Genomic DNA, 20,958 nt, shown 5'->3' with positions numbered 1-20,958 from the left:
TTCGCCTCACACGCGAAAGTCAGTCACACCCTTAGTTTTCCAATCATTCGGTTTCCGTAGTGTAGTGGTTATCAAGTTCGCCTCACACGCGAAAGGTCCTTGGTTCGAAACCGGGTGGAAACATTTTGTAATATTCAATATTTCCCAATGCCCAGAGGCTAGCATTTGGTTTGAAACAGTTGAGGTTTGTCTAAACCTTGCTGTCTACCTCTCCGACCAGTGGATCAATGTTGCCGTTTTTTTGGGGACCTCCACCATGCGATCTGTATGAATGTGACCAGACTGACAGCTTCTCTGAGCCAGGCAAATTCATTTATCAGGGTCATTGTAATGGATATATCCAAAGAAATGGCAATATAATCCAAGGTAAAACAAACAAAAATGTAGATTGTTTTCTGTCATTTCAGCTGCTTGATGTGATTGTGTGATAGATTTAGTTGGCTGGCTAGCAAAGGAAAAGAAGCTAGCCTGCATAGGTACAGTGCATTCGGAAAGTTTTCAGACCCCTTACTTTTTTCCACATTTTGTTACGTTACAGCCTTATACTAAAATGGATGAAATAAAATAAAATCTATCTACACACTATACCACATAATGACAAAGCGATAGCATATAGTTTTTATTAATGAAAAAAATATTTTAAAAATACCTTATTTACATACATTTTCAGACCCTTTGCTATGAGACTGGAAATTGAGCTCAGGTCCATCCTGTTTCCATTGATCATCCTTGAGATGTTTCTTCAACTTGATTGGAGTCCACCTGTGGTAAATTCAAATGATTGGTCATTTCTGCAGCATTGAAGGTACCCAAGAACACAGTGGCTTCCATCACTCTTAAATGGAAGAAGTTTTGAACCACCAAGCCTCTTCCAAGAGCCGCTGCACACAATAATTCCCGGCTTCTCAAGCCTTATTGTTTAATTAATTGACTAAGTAATTTCTGATTTCATTAGGTTCTGAGAGCGATAAATGTCCCACCCAGCCAAAGTCAGCCACACCCGTAGTATTCTACTCCTTGGGTTTCCGTAGTGTACTGGTTATCACGTTCGGCTAACACGCGAAAGGTCCCCGGTTCGAGACCGGGCGGAAACACATTTTAACAGATTGGTCCTTCGCACTTCTCAGTATTTGCTATTCAGACTTTAGTTTCAGTAGTGTATTGGTTATCACGTTCGCCTCACACGCGAAAGTCAGTCACACCCTTAGTTTTCCAATCATTCGGTTTCCGTAGTGTAGTGGTTATCAAGTTCGCCTCACACGCGAAAGGTCCCTGGTTCGAAACCGGGTGGAAACATTTTGTAATATTCAATATTTCCCAATGCCCAGAGGCTAGCATTTGGTTTGAAACAGTTGAGGTTTGTCTAAACCTTGCTGTCTACCTCTCCGACCAGTGGATCAATGTTGCCGTTTTTTTGGGGACCTCCACCATGCGATCTGTATGAATGTGACCAGACTGACAGCTTCTCTGAGCCAGGCAAATTCATTTATCAGGGTCATTGTAATGGATATATCCAAAGAAATGGCAATATAATCCAAGGTAAAACAAACAAAAATGTAGATTGTTTTCTGTCATTTCAGCTGCTTGATGTGATTGTGTGATAGATTTAGTTGGCTGGCTAGCAAAGGAAAAGAAGCTAGCCTGCATAGGTACAGTGCATTCGGAAAGTTTTCAGACCCCTTACTTTTTTCCACATTTTGTTACGTTACAGCCTTATACTAAAATGGATGAAATAAAATAAAATCTATCTACACACTATACCACATAATGACAAAGCGATAGCATATAGTTTTTATTAATGAAAAAAATATTTTAAAAATACCTTATTTACATACATTTTCAGACCCTTTGCTATGAGACTGGAAATTGAGCTCAGGTCCATCCTGTTTCCATTGATCATCCTTGAGATGTTTCTTCAACTTGATTGGAGTCCACCTGTGGTAAATTCAAATGATTGGTCATTTCTGCAGCATTGAAGGTACCCAAGAACACAGTGGCTTCCATCACTCTTAAATAGAAGAAGTTTGGAACCACCAAGCCTCTTCCAAGTTCCGGCTGCACACGATAATTCCCGGCTTCTCATGTCTACCTCACATAATATCCCAAATTGAGTTCCACAGAAAGAGCCATAATACCCATTAAATATTTTAAAAATACCTTATTTACGTAAGTTTTCAGACCCTTTGCTATGAGGCTGGAAATTGAGCTCAGGTCCATCCTGTTTCCATTGATCATCCTTGAGATGTTTCTTCAACTTGATTGGAGTCCACCTGTGGTAAATTCAAATGATTGGTCATTTCTGCAGCATTGAAGGTACCCAAGAACACAGTGGCTTCCATCACTCTTAAATGGAAGAAGTTTTGAACCACCAAGCCTCTTCCAAGAGCCGCTGCACACAATAATTCCCGGCTTCTCAAGCCTTATTGTTTAATTAATTGACTAAGTAATTTCTGATTTCATTAGGTTCTGAGAGCGATAAATGTCCCACCCAGCCAAAGTCAGTCACACCCTTAGTTTTCCAATCATTTGGTTTCCGTAGTGTAGTGGTTATCACGTTCGCCTCACACGCGAAAGGTCCCCGGTTCGAGACCGGGCGGAAACACATTTTAACAGATTGGTCCTTCGCACTTCTCAGTATTTGCTATTCAGACTTTAGTTTCAGTAGTGTATTGGTTATCACGTTCGCCTCACACGCGAAAGTCAGTCACACCCTTAGTTTTCCAATCATTCGGTTTCCGTAGTGTAGTGGTTATCACGTTTGCCTCACACGCGAAAGGTCCCCGGTTCGAAACCGGGTGGAAACATTTTGTAATATTCAATATTTCCCAATGCCCAGAGGCTAGCATTTGGTTTGAAACAGTTGAGGTTTGTCTAAACCTTGCTGTCTACCTCTCCGACCAGTGGATCAATGTTGCCGTTTTTTTGGGGACCTCCACCATGCGATCTGTATGAATGTGACCAGACTGACAGCTTCTCTGAGCCAGGCAAATTCATTTATCAGGGTCATTGTAATGGATATATCCAAAGAAATGGCAATATAATCCAAGGTAAAACAAACAAAAATGTAGATTGTTTTCTGTCATTTCAGCTGCTTGATGTGATTGTGTGATAGATTTAGTTGGCTGGCTAGCAAAGGAAAAGAAGCTAGCCTGCATAGGTACAGTGCATTCGGAAAGTTTTCAGACCCCTTACTTTTTTCCACATTTTGTTACGTTACAGCCTTATACTAAAATGGATGAAATAAAATAAAATCTATCTACACACAATACCACATAATGACAAAGCGATAGCATATAGTTTTTATTAATGAAAAAAATATTTTAAAAATACCTTATTTACATACATTTTCAGACCCTTTGCTATGAGACTGGAAATTGAGCTCAGGTCCATCCTGTTTCCATTGATCATCCTTGAGATGTTTCTTCAACTTGATTGGAGTCCACCTGTGGTAAATTCAAATGATTGGTCATTTCTGCAGCATTGAAGGTACCCAAGAACACAGTGGCTTCCATCACTCTTAAATAGAAGAAGTTTGGAACCACCAAGCCTCTTCCAAGTTCCGGCTGCACACGATAATTCCCGGCTTCTCATGTCTACCTCACATAATATCCCAAATTGAGTTCCACAGAAAGAGCCATAATACCCACCCTTCTCAAGCTTTATTGTTTAATTAATTGACTAAGTAATTTCTGATTTCATTAGGTTCTGAGAGCGATAAATGTCCCACCCAGCCAAAGTCAGCCACACCCGTAGTATTCTACTCATTGGGTTTCCGTAGTGTACTGGTTATCACGTTCGGCTAACACGCGAAAGGTCCCCGGTTCGAGACCGGGCGGAAACACATTTTAACAGATTGGTCCTTCGCACTTCTCAGTATTTGCTATTCAGACTTTAGTTTCAGTAGTGTATTGGTTATCACGTTCGCCTCACACGCGAAAGTCAGTCACACCCTTAGTTTACCAATCATTCGGTTTCTGTAGTGTAGTGGTTATCACGTTCGCCTCACACGCGAAAGGTCCCTGGTTTGAAACCGGGTGGAAACATTTTGTAATATTCAATATTTCCCAATGCCCAGAGGCTAGCATTTGGTTTGAAACAGTTGAGGTTTGTCTAAACCTTGCCGTCTACCTCTCCGACCAGTGGATCAATGTTGCCGTTTTTTTGGGGACCTCCACCATGCGATCTGTATGAATGTGACCAGACTGACAGCTTCTCTGAGCCAGGCAAATTCATTTATCAGGGTCATTGTAATGGATATATCCAAAGAAATGGCAATATAATCCAAGGTAAAACAAACAAAAATGTAGATCGTTTTCTGTCATTTCAGCTGCTTGATGTGATTGTGTGATAGATTTAGTTGGCTGGCTAGCAAAGGAAAAGAAGCTAGCCTGCATAGGTACAGTGCATTCGGAAAGTTTTCAGACCCCTTACTTTTTTCCACATTTTGTTACGTTACAGCCTTATACTAAAATGGATGAAATAAAATAAAATCTATCTACACATAATACCACATAATGACAAAGCGATAACATATAGTTTTTATTAATGAAAAAAATATTTTAAAAATACCTTATTTACATACATTTTCAGACCCTTTGCTATGAGGCTGGAAATTGAGCTCAGTTCCATCCTGTTTCCATTGATCATCCTTGAGATGTTTCTTCAACTTGATTGGAGTCCACCTGTGGTAAATTCAAATGATTGGTCATTTCTGCAGCATTGAAGGTACCCAAGAACACAGTGGCTTCCATCACTCTTAAATAGAAGAAGTTTGGAACCACCAAGCCTCGTCCAAGTTCCGGCTGCACACGATAATTCCCGGCTTCTCATGTCTACCTCACATAATATCCCAAATTGAGTTCCACAGAAAGAGCCATAATACCCATTAAATATTTTAAAAATACCTTATTTACGTAAGTTTTCAGACCCTTTGCTATGAGGCTGGAAATTGAGCTCAGGTCCATCCTGTTTCCATTGATCATCCTTGAGATGTTTCTTCAACTTGATTGGAGTCCACCTGTGGTAAATTCAAATGATTGGTCATTTCTGCAGCATTGAAGGTATCCAAGAACACAGTGGCTTCCATCACTCTTAAATGGAAGAAGTTTTGAACCACCAAGCCTCTTCCAAGAGCCGCTGCACACAATAATTCCCGGCTTCTCAAGCCTTATTGTTTAATTAATTGACTAAGTAATTTCTGATTTCATTAGGTTCTGAGAGCGATAAATGTCCCACCCAGCCAAAGTCAGTCACACCCTTAGTTTTCCAATCATTTGGTTTCCGTAGTGTAGTGGTTATCACGTTCGCCTCACACGCGAAAGGTCCCCGGTTCGAGACCGGGCGGAAACACATTTTAACAGATTGGTCCTTCGCACTTCTCAGTATTTGCTATTCAGACTTTAGTTTCAGTAGTGTATTGGTTATCACGTTCGCCTCACACGCGAAAGTCAGTCACACCCTTAGTTTTCCAATCATTCGGTTTCCGTAGTGTAGTGGTTATCACGTTTGCCTCACACGCGAAAGGTCCCCGGTTCGAAACCGGGTGGAAACATTTTGTAATATTCAATATTTCCCAATGCCCAGAGGCTAGCATTTGGTTTGAAACAGTTGAGGTTTGTCTAAACCTTGCTGTCTACCTCTCCGACCAGTGGATCAATGTTGCCGTTTTTTTGGGGACCTCCACCATGCGATCTGTATGAATGTGACCAGACTGACAGCTTCTCTGAGCCAGGCAAATTCATTTATCAGGGTCATTGTAATGGATATATCCAAAGAAATGGCAATATAATCCAAGGTAAAACAAACAAAAATGTAGATTGTTTTCTGTCATTTCAGCTGCTTGATGTGATTGTGTGATAGATTTAGTTGGCTGGCTAGCAAAGGAAAAGAAGCTAGCCTGCATAGGTACAGTGCATTCGGAAAGTTTTCAGACCCCTTACTTTTTTCCACATTTTGTTACGTTACAGCCTTATACTAAAATGGATGAAATAAAATAAAATCTATCTACACACAATACCACATAATGACAAAGCGATAGCATATAGTTTTTATTAATGAAAAAAATATTTTAAAAATACCTTATTTACATACATTTTCAGACCCTTTGCTATGAGACTGGAAATTGAGCTCAGGTCCATCCTGTTTCCATTGATCATCCTTGAGATGTTTCTTCAACTTGATTGGAGTCCACCTGTGGTAAATTCAAATGATTGGTCATTTCTGCAGCATTGAAGGTACCCAAGAACACAGTGGCTTCCATCACTCTTAAATAGAAGAAGTTTGGAACCACCAAGCCTCTTCCAAGTTCCGGCTGCACACGATAATTCCCGGCTTCTCATGTCTACCTCACATAATATCCCAAATTGAGTTCCACAGAAAGAGCCATAATACCCACCCTTCTCAAGCCGTATTGTTTAATTAATTGACTAAGTAATTTCTGATTTCATTAGGTTCTGAGAGGGATAAATGTCCCACCCAGCCAAAGTCAGCCACACCCGTAGTATTCTACTCATTGGGTTTCCGTAGTGTACTGGTTATCACGTTCGGCTAACACGCGAAAGGTCCCCGGTTCGAGACCGGGCGGAAACACATTTTAACAGATTGGTCCTTCGCACTTCTCAGTATTTGCTATTCAGACTTTAGTTTCAGTAGTGTATTGGTTATCACGTTCGCCTCACACGCGAAAGTCAGTCACACCCTTAGTTTACCAATCATTCGGTTTCTGTAGTGTAGTGGTTGTCACGTTCGCCTCACACGCGAAAGGTCCCTGGTTCGAAACCGGGTGGAAACATTTTGTAATATTCAATATTTCCCAATGCCCAGAGGCTAGCATTTGGTTTGAAACAGTTGAGGTTTGTCTAAACCTTGCTGTCTACCTCTCCGACCAGTGGATCAATGTTGCCGTTTTTTTGGGGACCTCCACCATGCGATCTGTATGAATGTGACCAGACTGACAGCTTCTCTGAGCCAGGCAAATTCATTTATCAGGGTCATTGTAATGGATATATCCAAAGAAATGGCAATATAATCCAAGGTAAAACAAACAAAAATGTAGATCGTTTTCTGTCATTTCAGCTGCTTGATGTGATTGTGTGATAGATTTAGTTGGCTGGCTAGCAAAGGAAAAGAAGCTAGCCTGCATAGGTACAGTGCATTCGGAAAGTTTTCAGACCCCTTACTTTTTTCCACATTTTGTTACGTTACAGCCTTATACTAAAATGGATGAAATAAAATAAAATCTATCTACACACAATACCACATAATGACAAAGCGATAGCATATAGTTTTTATTAATGAAAAAAATATTTTAAAAATACCTTATTTACATACATTTTCAGACCCTTTGCTATGAGACTGGAAATTGAGCTCAGGTCCATCCTGTTTCCATTGATCATCCTTGAGATGTTTCTTCAACTTGATTGGAGTCCACCTGTGGTAAATTCAAATGATTGGTCATTTCTGCAGCATTGAAGGTACCCAAGAACACAGTGGCTTCCATCACTCTTAAATAGAAGAAGTTTGGAACCACCAAGCCTCTTCCAAGTTCCGGCTGCACACGATAATTCCCGGCTTCTCATGTCTACCTCACATAATATCCCAAATTGAGTTCCACAGAAAGAGCCATAATACCCATTAAATATTTTAAAAATACCTTATTTACGTAAGTTTTCAGACCCTTTGCTATGAGGCTGGAAATTGAGCTCAGGTCCATCCTGTTTCCATTGATCATCCTTGAGATGTTTCTTCAACTTGATTGGAGTCCACCTGTGGTAAATTCAAATGATTGGTCATTTCTGCAGCATTGAAGGTACCCAAGAACACAGTGGCTTCCATCACTCTTAAATAGAAGAAGTTTGGAACCACCAAGCCTCTTCCAAGTTCCGGCTGCACACGATAATTCCCGGCTTCTCATGTCTACCTCACATAATATCCCAAATTGAGTTCCACAGAAAGAGCCATAATACCCACCCTTCTCAAGCCGTATTGTTTAATTAATTGACTAAGTAATTTCTGATTTCATTAGGTTCTGAGAGGGATAAATGTCCCACCCAGCCAAAGTCAGCCACACCCGTAGTATTCTACTCATTGGGTTTCCGTAGTGTACTGGTTATCACGTTCGGCTAACACGCGAAAGGTCCCCGGTTCGAGACCGGGCGGAAACACATTTTAACAGATTGGTCCTTCGCACTTCTCAGTATTTGCTATTCAGACTTTAGTTTCAGTAGTGTATTGGTTATCACGTTCGCCTCACACGCGAAAGTCAGTCACACCCTTAGTTTACCAATCATTCGGTTTCTGTAGTGTAGTGGTTGTCACGTTCGCCTCACACGCGAAAGGTCCCTGGTTCGAAACCGGGTGGAAACATTTTGTAATATTCAATATTTCCCAATGCCCAGAGGCTAGCATTTGGTTTGAAACAGTTGAGGTTTGTCTAAACCTTGCTGTCTACCTCTCCGACCAGTGGATCAATGTTGCCGTTTTTTTGGGGACCTCCACCATGCGATCTGTATGAATGTGACCAGACTGACAGCTTCTCTGAGCCAGGCAAATTCATTTATCAGGGTCATTGTAATGGATATATCCAAAGAAATGGCAATATAATCCAAGGTAAAACAAACAAAAATGTAGATTGTTTTCTGTCATTTCAGCTGCTTGATGTGATTGTGTGATAGATTTAGTTGGCTGGCTAGCAAAGGAAAAGAAGCTAGCCTGCATAGGTACAGTGCATTCGGAAAGTTTTCAGACCCCTTACTTTTTTCCACATTTTGTTACGTTACAGCCTTATACTAAAATGGATGAAATAAAATAAAATCTATCTACACACAATACCACATAATGACAAAGCGATAGCATATAGTTTTTATTAATTAAAAAAATATTTTAAAAATACCTTATTTACATGGATTTTCAGACCCTTTGCTATGAGACTGGAAATTGAGCTCAGGTCCATCCTGTTTCCATTGATCATCCTTGAGATGTTTCTTCAACTTGATTGTAGTCCACCTGTGGTAAATTCAAATGATTGGTCATTTCTGCAGCATTGAAGGTACCCAAGAACACAGTGGCTTCCATCACTCTTAAATAGAAGAAGTTTGGAACCACCAAGCCTCTTCCAAGTTCCGGCTGCACACGATAATTCCCGGCTTCTCATGTCTACCTCACATAATATCCCAAATTGAGTTCCACAGAAAGAGCCATAATACCCATTAAATATTTTAAAAATACCTTATTTACGTAAGTTTTCAGACCCTTTGCTATGAGGCTGGAAATTGAGCTCAGGTCCATCCTGTTTCCATTGATCATCCTTGAGATGTTTCTTCAACTTGATTGGAGTCCACCTGTGGTAAATTCAAATGATTGGTCATTTCTGCAGCATTGAAGGTACCCAAGAACACAGTGGCTTCCATCACTCTTAAATGGAAGAAGTTTTGAACCACCAAGCCTCTTCCAAGAGCCGCTGCACACAATAATTCCCGGCTTCTCAAGCCTTATTGTTTAATTAATTGACTAAGTAATTTCTGATTTCATTAGGTTCTGAGAGCGATAAATGTCCCACCCAGCCAAAGTCAGCCACACCCGTAGTATTCTACTCATTGGGTTTCCGTAGTGTACTGGTTATCACGTTCGGCTAACGCGCGACAGGTCCCTGGTTCGAGACCGGGCGGAAACACATTTTAACAGATTGGTCCTTCGCACTTCTCAGTATTTGCTATTCAGACTTTAGTTTCAGTAGTGTATTTGTTATCACGTTCGCCTCACACGCGAAAGTCAGTCACACCCTTAGTTTTCCAATCATTCGGTTTCCGTAGTGTAGTGGTTATCACGTTCGCCTCACACGCGAAAGGTCCCTGGTTCGAAACCGGGTGGAAACATTTTGTAATATTCAATATTTCCCAATGCCCAGAGGCTAGCATTTGTTTTGAAACAGTTGAGGTTTGTCTAAACCTTGCTGTCTACCTCTCCGACCAGTGGATCAATGTTGCCGTTTTTTTGGGGACCTCCACCATGCGATCTGTATGAATGTGACCAGACTGACAGCTTCTCTGAGCCAGGCAAATTCATTTATCAGGGTCATTGTAATGGATATATCCAAAGAAATGGCAATATAATCCAAGGTAAAACAAACAAAAATGTAGATTGTTTTCTGTCATTTCAGCTGCTTGATGTGATTGTGTGATAGATTTAGTTGGCTGGCTAGCAAAGGAAAAGAAGCTAGCCTGCATAGGTACAGTGCATTCGGAAAGTTTTCAGACCCCTTACTTTTTTCCACATTTTGTTACGTTACAGCCTTATACTAAAATGGATGAAATAAAATAAAATCTATCTACACACAATACCACATAATGACAAAGCGATAGCATATAGTTTTTATTAATGAAAAAAATATTTTAAAAATACCTTATTTACATACATTTTCAGACCCTTTGCTATGAGACTGGAAATTGAGCTCAGGTCCATCCTGTTTCCATTGATCATCCTTGAGATGTTTCTTCAACTTGATTGGAGTCCACCTGTGGTAAATTCAAATGATTGGTCATTTCTGCAGCATTGAAGGTACCCAAGAACACAGTGGCTTCCATCACTCTTAAATAGAAGAAGTTTGGAACCACCAAGCCTCTTCCAAGTTCCGGCTGCACACGATAATTCCCGGCTTCTCATGTCTACCTCACATAATATCCCAAATTGAGTTCCACAGAAAGAGCCATAATACCCACCCTTCTCAAGCAGTATTGTTTAATTAATTGACTAAGTAATTTCTGATTTCATTAGGTTCTGAGAGGGATAAATGTCCCACCCAGCCAAAGTCAGCCACACCCGTAGTATTCTACTCATTGGGTTTCCGTAGTGTACTGGTTATCACGTTCGGCTAACACGCGAAAGGTCCCCGGTTCGAGACCGGGCGGAAACACATTTTAACAGATTGGTCCTTCGCACTTCTCAGTATTTGCTATTCAGACTTTAGTTTCAGTAGTGTATTGGTTATCACGTTCGCCTCACACGCGAAAGTCAGTCACACCCTTAGTTTTCCAATCATTCGGTTTCCGTAGTGTAGTGGTTATCACGTTCGCCTCACACGCGAAAGGTCCCCGGTTCGAAACCGGGTGGAAACATTTTGTAATATTCAATATTTCCCAATGCCCAGAGGCTAGCATTTGGTTTGAAACAGTTGAGGTTTGTCTAAACCTTGCTGTCTACCTCTCCGACCAGTGGATCAATGTTGCCGTTTTTTTGGGGACCTCCACCATGCGATCTGTATGAATGTGACCAGACTGACAGCTTCTCTGAGCCAGGCAAATTCATTTATCAGGGTCATTGTAATGGATATATCCAAAGAAATGGCAATATAATCCAAGGTAAAACAAACAAAAATGTAGATTGTTTTCTGTCATTTCAGCTGCTTGATGTGATTGTGTGATAGATTTAGTTGGCTGGCTAGCAAAGGAAAAGAAGCAAGCCTGCATAGGTACAGTGCATTCGGAAAGTTTTCAGACCCCTTACTTTTTTCCACATTTTGTTACGTTACAGCCTTATACTAAAATGGATGAAATAAAATAAAATCTATCTACACACAATACCACATAATGACAAAGCGATAGCATATAGTTTTTATTAATGAAAAAAATATTTTAAAAATACCTTATTTACATACATTTTCAGACCCTTTGCTATGAGACTGGAAATTGAGCTCAGGTCCATCCTGTTTCCATTGATCATCCTTGAGATGTTTCATCAACTTGATTGGAGTCCACCTGTGGTAAATTCAAATGATTGGTCATTTCTGAAGCATTGAAGGTACCCAAGAACACAGTGGCTTCCATCACTCTTAAATAGAAGAAGTTTGGAACCACCAAGCCTCTTCCAAGTTCCGGCTGCACACGATAATTCCCGGCTTCTCATGTCTACCTCACATAATATCCCAAATTGAGTTCCACAGAAAGAGCCATAATACCCATTAAATATTTAAAAAATACCTTATTTATGTAAGTTTTCAGACCCTTTGCTATGAGGCTGGAAATTGAGCTCAGGTCCATCCTGTTTCCATTGATCATCCTTGAGATGTTTCTTCAACTTGATTGGAGTCCACCTGTGGTAAATTCAAATGATTGGTCATTTCTGCAGCATTGAAGGTACCCAAGAACACAGTGGCTTCCATCACTCTTAAATAGAAGAAGTTTGGAACCACCAAGCCTCGTCCAAGTTCCGGCTGCACACGATAATTCCCGGCTTCTCATGTCTACCTCACATAATATCCCAAATTGAGTTCCACAGAAAGAGCCATAATACCCATTAAATATTTTAAAAATACCTTATTTACGTAACTTTTCAGACCCTTTGCTATGAGGCTGGAAATTGAGCTCAGGTCCATCCTGTTTCCATTGATCATCCTTGAGATGTTTCTTCAACTTGATTGGAGTCCACCTGTGGTAAATTCAAATGATTGGTCATTTCTGCAGCATTGAAGGTACCCAAGAACACAGTGGCTTCCATCACTCTTAAATGGAAGAAGTTTTGAACCACCAAGCCTCTTCCAAGAGCCGCTGCACACAATAATTCCCGGCTTCTCAAGCCTTATTGTTTAATTAATTGACTAAGTAATTTCTGATTTCATTAGGTTCTGAGAGCGATAAATGTCCCACCCAGCCAAAGTCAGTCACACCCTTAGTTTTCCAATCATTTGGTTTCCGTAGTGTAGTGGTTATCAAGTTCGCCTCACACGCGAAAGGTCCCCGGTTCGAGACCGGGCGGAAACACATTTTAACAGATTGGTCCTTCGCACTTCTCAGTATTTGCTATTCAGACTTTAGTTTCAGTAGTGTATTGGTTATCACGTTCGCCTCACACGCGAAAGTCAGTCACACCCTTAGTTTTCCAATCATTCGGTTTCCGTAGTGTAGTGGTTATCACGTTTGCCTCACACGCGAAAGGTCCCCGGTTCGAAACCGGGTGGAAACATTTTGTAATATTCAATATTTCCCAATGCCCAGAGGCTAGCATTTGGTTTGAAACAGTTGAGGTTTGTCTAAACCTTGCTGTCTACCTCTCCGACCAGTGGATCAATGTTGCCGTTTTTTTGGGGACCTCCACCATGCGATCTGTATGAATGTGACCAGACTGACAGCTTCTCTGAGCCAGGCAAATTCATTTATCAGGGTCATTGTAATGGATATATCCAAAGAAATGGCAATATAATCCAAGGTAAAACAAACAAAAATGTAGATTGTTTTCTGTCATTTCAGCTGCTTGATGTGATTGTGTGATAGATTTAGTTGGCTGGCTAGCAAAGGAAAAGAAGCTAGCCTGCATAGGTACAGTGCATTCGGAAAGTTTTCAGACCCCTTACTTTTTTCCACATTTTGTTACGTTACAGCCTTATACTAAAATGGATGAAATAAAATAAAATCTATCTACACACAATACCACATAATGACAAAGCGATAGCATATAGTTTTTATTAATGAAAAAAATATTTTAAAAATACCTTATTTACATACATTTTCAGACCCTTTGCTATGAGACTGGAAATTGAGCTCAGGTCCATCCTGTTTCCATTGATCATCCTTGAGATGTTTCTTCAACTTGATTGGAGTCCACCTGTGGTAAATTCAAATGATTGGTCATTTCTGCAGCATTGAAGGTACCCAAGAACACAGTGGCTTCCATCACTCTTAAATAGAAGAAGTTTGGAACCACCAAGCCTCTTCCAAGTTCCGGCTGCACACGATAATTCCCGGCTTCTCATGTCTACCTCACATAATATCCCAAATTGAGTTCCACAGAAAGAGCCATAATACCCACCCTTCTCAAGCCGTATTGTTTAATTAATTGACTAAGTAATTTCTGATTTCATTAGGTTCTGAGAGGGATAAATGTCCCACCCAGCCAAAGTCAGCCACACCCGTAGTATTCTACTCATTGGGTTTCCGTAGTGTACTGGTTATCACGTTCGGCTAACACGCGAAAGGTCCCCGGTTCGAGACCGGGCGGAAACACATTTTAACAGATTGGTCCTTCGCACTTCTCAGTATTTGCTATTCAGACTTTAGTTTCAGTAGTGTATTGGTTATCACGTTCGCCTCACACGCGAAAGTCAGTCACACCCTTAGTTTACCAATCATTCGGTTTCTGTAGTGTAGTGGTTGTCACGTTCACCTCACACGCGAAAGGTCCCTGGTTCGAAACCGGGTGGAAACATTTTGTAATATTCAATATTTCCCAATGCCCAGAGGCTAGCATTTGGTTTGAAACAGTTGAGGTTTGTCTAAACCTTGCTGTCTACCTCTCCGACCAGTGGATCAATGTTGCCGTTTTTTTGGGGACCTCCACCATGCGATCTGTATGAATGTGACCAGACTGACAGCTTCTCTGAGCCAGGCAAATTCATTTATCAGGGTCATTGTAATGGATATATCCAAAGAAATGGCAATATAATCCAAGGTAAAACAAACAAAAATGTAGATCGTTTACTGTCATTTCAGCTGCTTGATGTGATTGTGTGATAGATTTAGTTGGCTGGCTAGCAAAGGAAAAGAAGCTAGCCTGCATAGGTACAGTGCATTCGGAAAGTTTTCAGACCCCTTACTTTTTTCCACATTTTGTTACGTTACAGCCTTATACTAAAATGGATGAAATAAAATAAAATCTATCTACACACAATACCACATAATGACAAAGCGATAGCATATAGTTTTTATTAATGAAAAAAATATTTTAAAAATACCTTATTTACATACATTTTCAGACCCTTTGCTATGAGACTGGAAATTGAGCTCAGGTCCATCCTGTTTCCATTGATCATCCTTGAGATGTTTCTTCAACTTGATTGGAGTCCACCTGTGGTAAATTCAAATGATTGGTCATTTCTGCAGCATTGAAGGTACCCAAGAACACAGTGGCTTCCATCACTCTTAAATAGAAGAAGTTTGGAACCACCAAGCCTCTTCCAAGTTCCGGCTGCACACGATAATTCCCGGCTTCTCATGTCTACCTCACATAATATCCCAAATTGAGTTCCACAGAAAGAGCCATAATACCCATTAAATATTTTAAAAATACCTTATTTACGTAAGTTTTCAGACCCTTTGCTATGAGGCTGGAAATTGAGCTCAGGTCCATCCTGTTTCCATTGATCATCCTTGAGATGTTTCTTCAACTTGATTGGAGTCCACCTGTGGTAAATTCAAATGATTGGTCATTTCTGCAGCATTGAAGGTACCCAAGAACACAGTGGCTTCCATCACTCTTAAATAGAAGAAGTTTGGAACCACCAAGCCTCTTCCAAGTTCCGGCTGCACACGATAATTCCCGGCTTCTCATGTCTACCTCACATAATATCCCAAATTGAGTTCCACAGAAAGAGCCATAATACCCACCCTTCTCAAGCCGTATTGTTTAATTAATTGACTAAGTAATTTCTGATTTCATTAGGTTCTGAGAAGGATAAATGTCCCACCCAGCCAAAGTCAGCCACACCCGTAGTATTCTACTCATTGGGTTTCCGTAGTGTACTGGTTATCACGTTCGGCTAACACGCGAAAGGTCCCCGGTTCGAGACCGGGCGGAAACACATTTTAACAGATTGGTCCTTCGCACTTCTCAGTATTTGCTATTCAGACTTTAGTTTCAGTAGTGTATTGGTTATCACGTTCGCCTCACACGCGAAAGTCAGTCACACCCTTAGTTTACCAATCATTCGGTTTCTGTAGTGTAGTGGTTGTCACGTTCGCCTCACACGCGAAAGGTCCCTGGTTCGAAACCGGGTGGAAACATTTTGTAATATTCAATATTTCCCAATGCCCAGAGGCTAGCATTTGGTTTGAAACAGTTGAGGTTTGTCTAAACCTTGCTGTCTACCTCTCCGACCAGTGGATCAATGTTGCCGTTTTTTTGGGGACCTCCACCATGCGATCTGTATGAATGTGACCAGACTGACAGCTTCTCTGAGCCAGGCAAATTCATTTATCAGGGTCATTGTAATGGATATATCCAAAGAAATGGCAATATAATCCAAGGTAAAACAAACAAAAATGTAGATTGTTTTCTGTCATTTCAGCTGCTTGATGTGATTGTGTGATAGATTTAGTTGGCTGGCTAGCAAAGGAAAAGAAGCTAGCCTGCATAGGTACAGTGCATTCGGAAAGTTTTCAGACCCCTTACTTTTTTCCACATTTTGTTACGTTACAGCCTTATACTAAAATGGATGAAATAAAATAAAATCTATCTACACACAATACCACATAATGACAAAGCGATAGCATATAGTTTTTATTAATGAAAAAAATATTTTAAAAATACCTTATTTACATACATTTTCAGACCCTTTGCTATGAGACTGGAAATTGAGCTCAGGTCCATCCTGTTTCCATTGATCATCCTTGAGATGTTTCTTCAACTTGATTGGAGTCCACCTGTGGTAAATTCAAATGATTGGTCATTTCTGCAGCATTGAAGGTACCCAAGAACACAGTGGCTTCCATCACTCTTAAATAGAAGAAGTTTGGAACCACCAAGCCTCTTCCAAGTTCCGGCTGCACACGATAATTCCCGGCTTCTCATGTCTACCTCACATAATATCCCAAATTGAGTTCCACAGAAAGAGCCATAATACCCACCCTTCTCAAGCCTTATTGTTTAATTAATTGACTAAGTAATTTCTGATTTCATTAGGTTCTGAGAGGGATAAATGTCCCACCCAGCCAAAGTCAGCCACACCCGTAGTATTCTACTCATTGGGTTTCCGTAGTGTACTGGTTATCACGTTCGGCTAACACGCGAAAGGTCCCCGGTTCGAGACCGGGCGGAAACACATTTTAACAGATTGGTCCTTCGCACTTCTCAGTATTTGCTATTCAGACTTTAGTTTCAGTAGTGTATTGGTTATCACGTTCGCCTCACACGCGAAAGTCAGTCACACCCTTAGTTTACCAATCATTCGGTTTCTGTAGTGTAGTGGTTGTCACGTTCGCCTCACACGCGAAAGGTCCCTGGTTCGAAACCGGGTGGAAACATTTTGTAATATTCAATATTTCCCAATGCCCAGAGGCTAGCATTTGGTTTGAAACAGTTGAGGTTTGTCTAAACCTTGCTGTCTACCTCTCCGACCAGTGGATCAATGTTGCCGTTTTTTTGGGGACCTCCACCATGCGATCTGTATGAATGTGACCAGACTGACAGCTTCTCTGAGCCAGGCAAATTCATTTATCAGGGTCATTGTAATGGATATATCCAAAGAAATGGCAATATAATCCAAGGTAAAACAAACAAAAATGTAGATCGTTTTCTGTCATTTCAGCTGCTTGATGTGATTGTGTGATAGATTTAGTTGGCTGGCTAGCAAAGGAAAAGAAGCTAGCCTGCATAGGTACAGTGCATTCGGAAAGTTTTCAGACCCCTTACTTTTTTCCACATTTTGTTACGTTACAGCCTTATACTAAAATGGATGAAATAAAATAAAATCTATCTACACACAATACCACATAATGACAAAGCGATAGCATATAGTTTTTATTAATGAAAAAAATATTTTAAAAATACCTTATTTACATACATTTTCAGACCCTTTGCTATGAGACTGGAAATTGAGCTCAGGTCCATCCTGTTTCCATTGATCATCCTTGAGATGTTTCTTCAACTTGATTGGAGTCCACCTGTGGTAAATTCAAATGATTGGTCATTTCTGCAGCATTGAAGGTACCCAAGAACACAGTGGCTTCCATCACTCTTAAATAGAAGAAGTTTGGAACCACCAAGCCTCTTCCAAGTTCCGGCTGCACACGATAATTCCCGGCTTCTCATGTCTACCTCACATAATATCCCAAATTGAGTTCCACAGAAAGAGCCATAATACCCATTAAATATTTTAAAAATACCTTATTTACGTAAGTTTTCAGACCCTTTGCTATGAGGCTGGAAATTGAGCTCAGGTCCATCCTGTTTCCATTGATCATCCTTGAGATGTTTCTTCAACTTGATTGGAGTCCACCTGTGGTAAATTCAAATGATTGGTCATTTCTGCAGCATTGAAGGTACCCAAGAACACAGTGGCTTCCATCACTCTTAAATAGAAGAAGTTTGGAACCACCAAGCCTCTTCCAAGTTCCGGCTGCACACGATAATTCCCGGCTTCTCATGTCTACCTCACATAATATCCCAAATTGAGTTCCACAGAAAGAGCCATAATACCCACCCTTCTCAAGCCGTATTGTTTAATTAATTGACTAAGTAATTTCTGATTTCATTAGGTTCTGAGAGGGATAAATGTCCCACCCAGCCAAAGTCAGCCACACCCGTAGTATTCTACTCATTGGGTTTCCGTAGCGTACTGGTTATCACGTTCGGCTAACACGCGAAAGGTCCCCGGTTCGAGACCGGGCGGAAACACATTTTAACAGATTGGTCCTTCGCACTTCTCAGTATTTGCTATTCAGACTTTAGTTTCAGTAGTGTATTGGTTATCACGTTCGCCTCACACGCGAAAGTCAGTCACACCCTTAGTTTACCAATCATTCGGTTTCTGTAGTGTAGTGGTTGTCACGTTCGCCTCACACGCGAAAGGTCCCTGGTTCGAAACCGGGTGGAAACATTTTGTAATATTCAATATTTCCCAATGCCCAGAGGCTAGCATTTGGTTTGAAACAGTTGAGGTTTGTCTAAACCTTGCTGTCTACCTCTCCGACCAGTGGATCAATGTTGCCGTTTTTTTGGGGACCTCCACCATGCGATCTGTATGAATGTGACCAGACTGACAGCTTCTCTGAGCCAGGCAAATTCATTTATCAGGGTCATTGTAATGGATATATCCAAAGAAATGGCAATATAATCCAAGGTAAAACAAACAAAAATGTAGATTGTTTTCTGTCATTTCAGCTGCTTGATGTGATTGTGTGATAGATTTAGTTGGCTGGCTAGCAAAGGAAAAGAAGCTAGCCTGCATAGGTACAGTGCATTCGGAAAGTTTTCAGACCCCTTACTTTTTTCCACATTTTGTTACGTTACAGCCTTATACTAAAATGGATGAAATAAAATAAAATCTATCTACACACAATACCACATAATGACAAAGCGATAGCATATAGTTTTTATTAATGAAAAAAATATTTTAAAAATACCTTATTTACATGGATTTTCAGACCCTTTGCTATGAGACTGGAAATTGAGCTCAGGTCCATCCTGTTTCCATTGATCATCCTTGAGATGTTTCTTCAACTTGATTGTAGTCCACCTGTGGTAAATTCAAATGATTGGTCATTTCTGCAGCATTGAAGGTACCCAAGAACACAGTGGCTTCCATCACTCTTAAATAGAAGAAGTTTGGAACCACCAAGCCTCTTCCAAGTTCCGGCTGCACACGATAATTCCCGGCTTCTCATGTCTACCTCACATAATATCCCAAATTGAGTTCCACAGAAAGAGCCATAATACCCATTAAATATTTTAAAAATACCTTATTTACGTAAGTTTTCAGACCCTTTGCTATGAGGCTGGAAATTGAGCTCAGGTCCATCCTGTTTCCATTGATCATCCTTGAGATGTTTCTTCAACTTGATTGGAGTCCACCTGTGGTAAATTCAAATGATTGGTCATTTCTGCAGCATTGAAGGTACCCAAGAACACAGTGGCTTCCATCACTCTTAAATGGAAGAAGTTTTGAACCACCAAGCCTCTTCCAAGAGCCGCTGCACACAATAATTCCCGGCTTCTCAAGCCTTATTGTTTAATTAATTGACTAAGTAATTTCTGATTTCATTAGGTTCTGAGAGCGATAAATGTCCCACCCAGCCAAAGGTCCCCGGTTCGAGACCAGGCGGAAACACATTTTAACAGATTGGTCCTTCGCACTTCTCAGTATTTGCTATTCAGAATTTAGTTTCAGTAGTGTATTGGTTATCACGTTCGCCTCACACGCGAAAGTCAGTCACACCCTTAGTTTTCCAATCATTAGGTTTCCGTAGTGTAGTGGTTATCACGTTCGCCTCACACGCGAAAGGTCCCTGGTTCGAAACCGGGTGGAAACATTTTGTAATATTCAATATTTCCCAATGCCCAGAGGCTAGCATTTGGTTTGAAACAGTTGAGGTTTGTCTAAACCTTGCTGTCTACCTCTCCGACCAGTGGATCAATGTTGCCGTTTTTTTGGGGACCTCCACCATGCGATCTGTATGAATGTGACCAGACTGACAGCTTCTCTGAGCCAGGCAAATTCATTTATCAGGGTCATTGTAATGGATATATCCAAAGAAATGGCAATATAATCCAAGGTAAAACAAACAAAAATGTAGATCGTTTTCTGTCATTTCAGCTGCTTGATGTGATTGTGTGATAGATTTAGTTGGCTGGCTAGCAAAGGAAAAGAAGCTAGCCTGCATAGGTACAGTGCATTCGGAAAGTTTTCAGACCCCTTACTTTTTTCCACATTTTGTTACGTTACAGCCTTATACTAAAATGGATGAAATAAAATAAAATCTATCTACACACAATACCACATAATGACAAAGCGATAGCATATAGTTTTTATTAATGAAAAAAATATTTTAAAAATACCTTATTTACATACATTTTCAGACCCTTTGCTATGAGACTGGAAATTGAGCTCAGGTCCATCCTGTTTCCATTGATCATCCTTGAGATGTTTCTTCAACTTGATTGGAGTCCACCTGTGGTAAATTCAAATGATTGGTCATTTCTGCAGCATTGAAGGTACCCAAGAACACAGTGGCTTCCATCACTCTTAAATAGAAGAAGTTTGGAACCACCAAGCCTCTTCCAAGTTCCGGCTGCACACGATAATTCCCGGCTTCTCATGTCTACCTCACATAATATCCCAAATTGAGTTCCACAGAAAGAGCCATAATACCCATTAAATATTTTAAAAATACCTTATTTACGTAAGTTTTCAGACCCTTTGCTATGAGGCTGGAAATTGAGCTCAGGTCCATCCTGTTTCCATTGATCATCCTTGAG

General features: G+C 40.6%; 3 non-coding genes across 3 annotated transcripts; all 3 read left to right on the top strand.

The window, feature by feature from the left end:
• Positions 1 to 2,529: 2,529 nt before the first annotated feature.
• Positions 2,530 to 2,602, top strand: trnav-cac (transfer RNA valine (anticodon CAC)). The gene has a single exon. It is a non-coding gene; the product is annotated as a tRNA-Val (tRNA).
• Positions 2,603 to 5,276: 2,674 nt separating this feature from the next.
• trnav-cac (transfer RNA valine (anticodon CAC)) lies at positions 5,277 to 5,349 on the top strand. Its single transcript has one exon. It is a non-coding gene; the product is annotated as a tRNA-Val (tRNA).
• A 5,689-nt stretch (positions 5,350 to 11,038) lies between these two features.
• Positions 11,039 to 11,111, top strand: trnav-cac (transfer RNA valine (anticodon CAC)). Its single transcript has one exon. It is a non-coding gene; the product is annotated as a tRNA-Val (tRNA).
• The last annotated feature ends 9,847 nt before the right edge of the window (positions 11,112 to 20,958 follow it).

Source organism: Oncorhynchus mykiss, chromosome 8, assembly GCF_057628025.1.
Source record: "Oncorhynchus mykiss isolate SJ-2025 chromosome 8, ASM5762802v1, whole genome shotgun sequence".
Taxonomy (NCBI): domain Eukaryota; kingdom Metazoa; phylum Chordata; class Actinopteri; order Salmoniformes; family Salmonidae; genus Oncorhynchus; species Oncorhynchus mykiss.
This window is presented reverse-complemented; position numbering and strand designations above follow the sequence as displayed.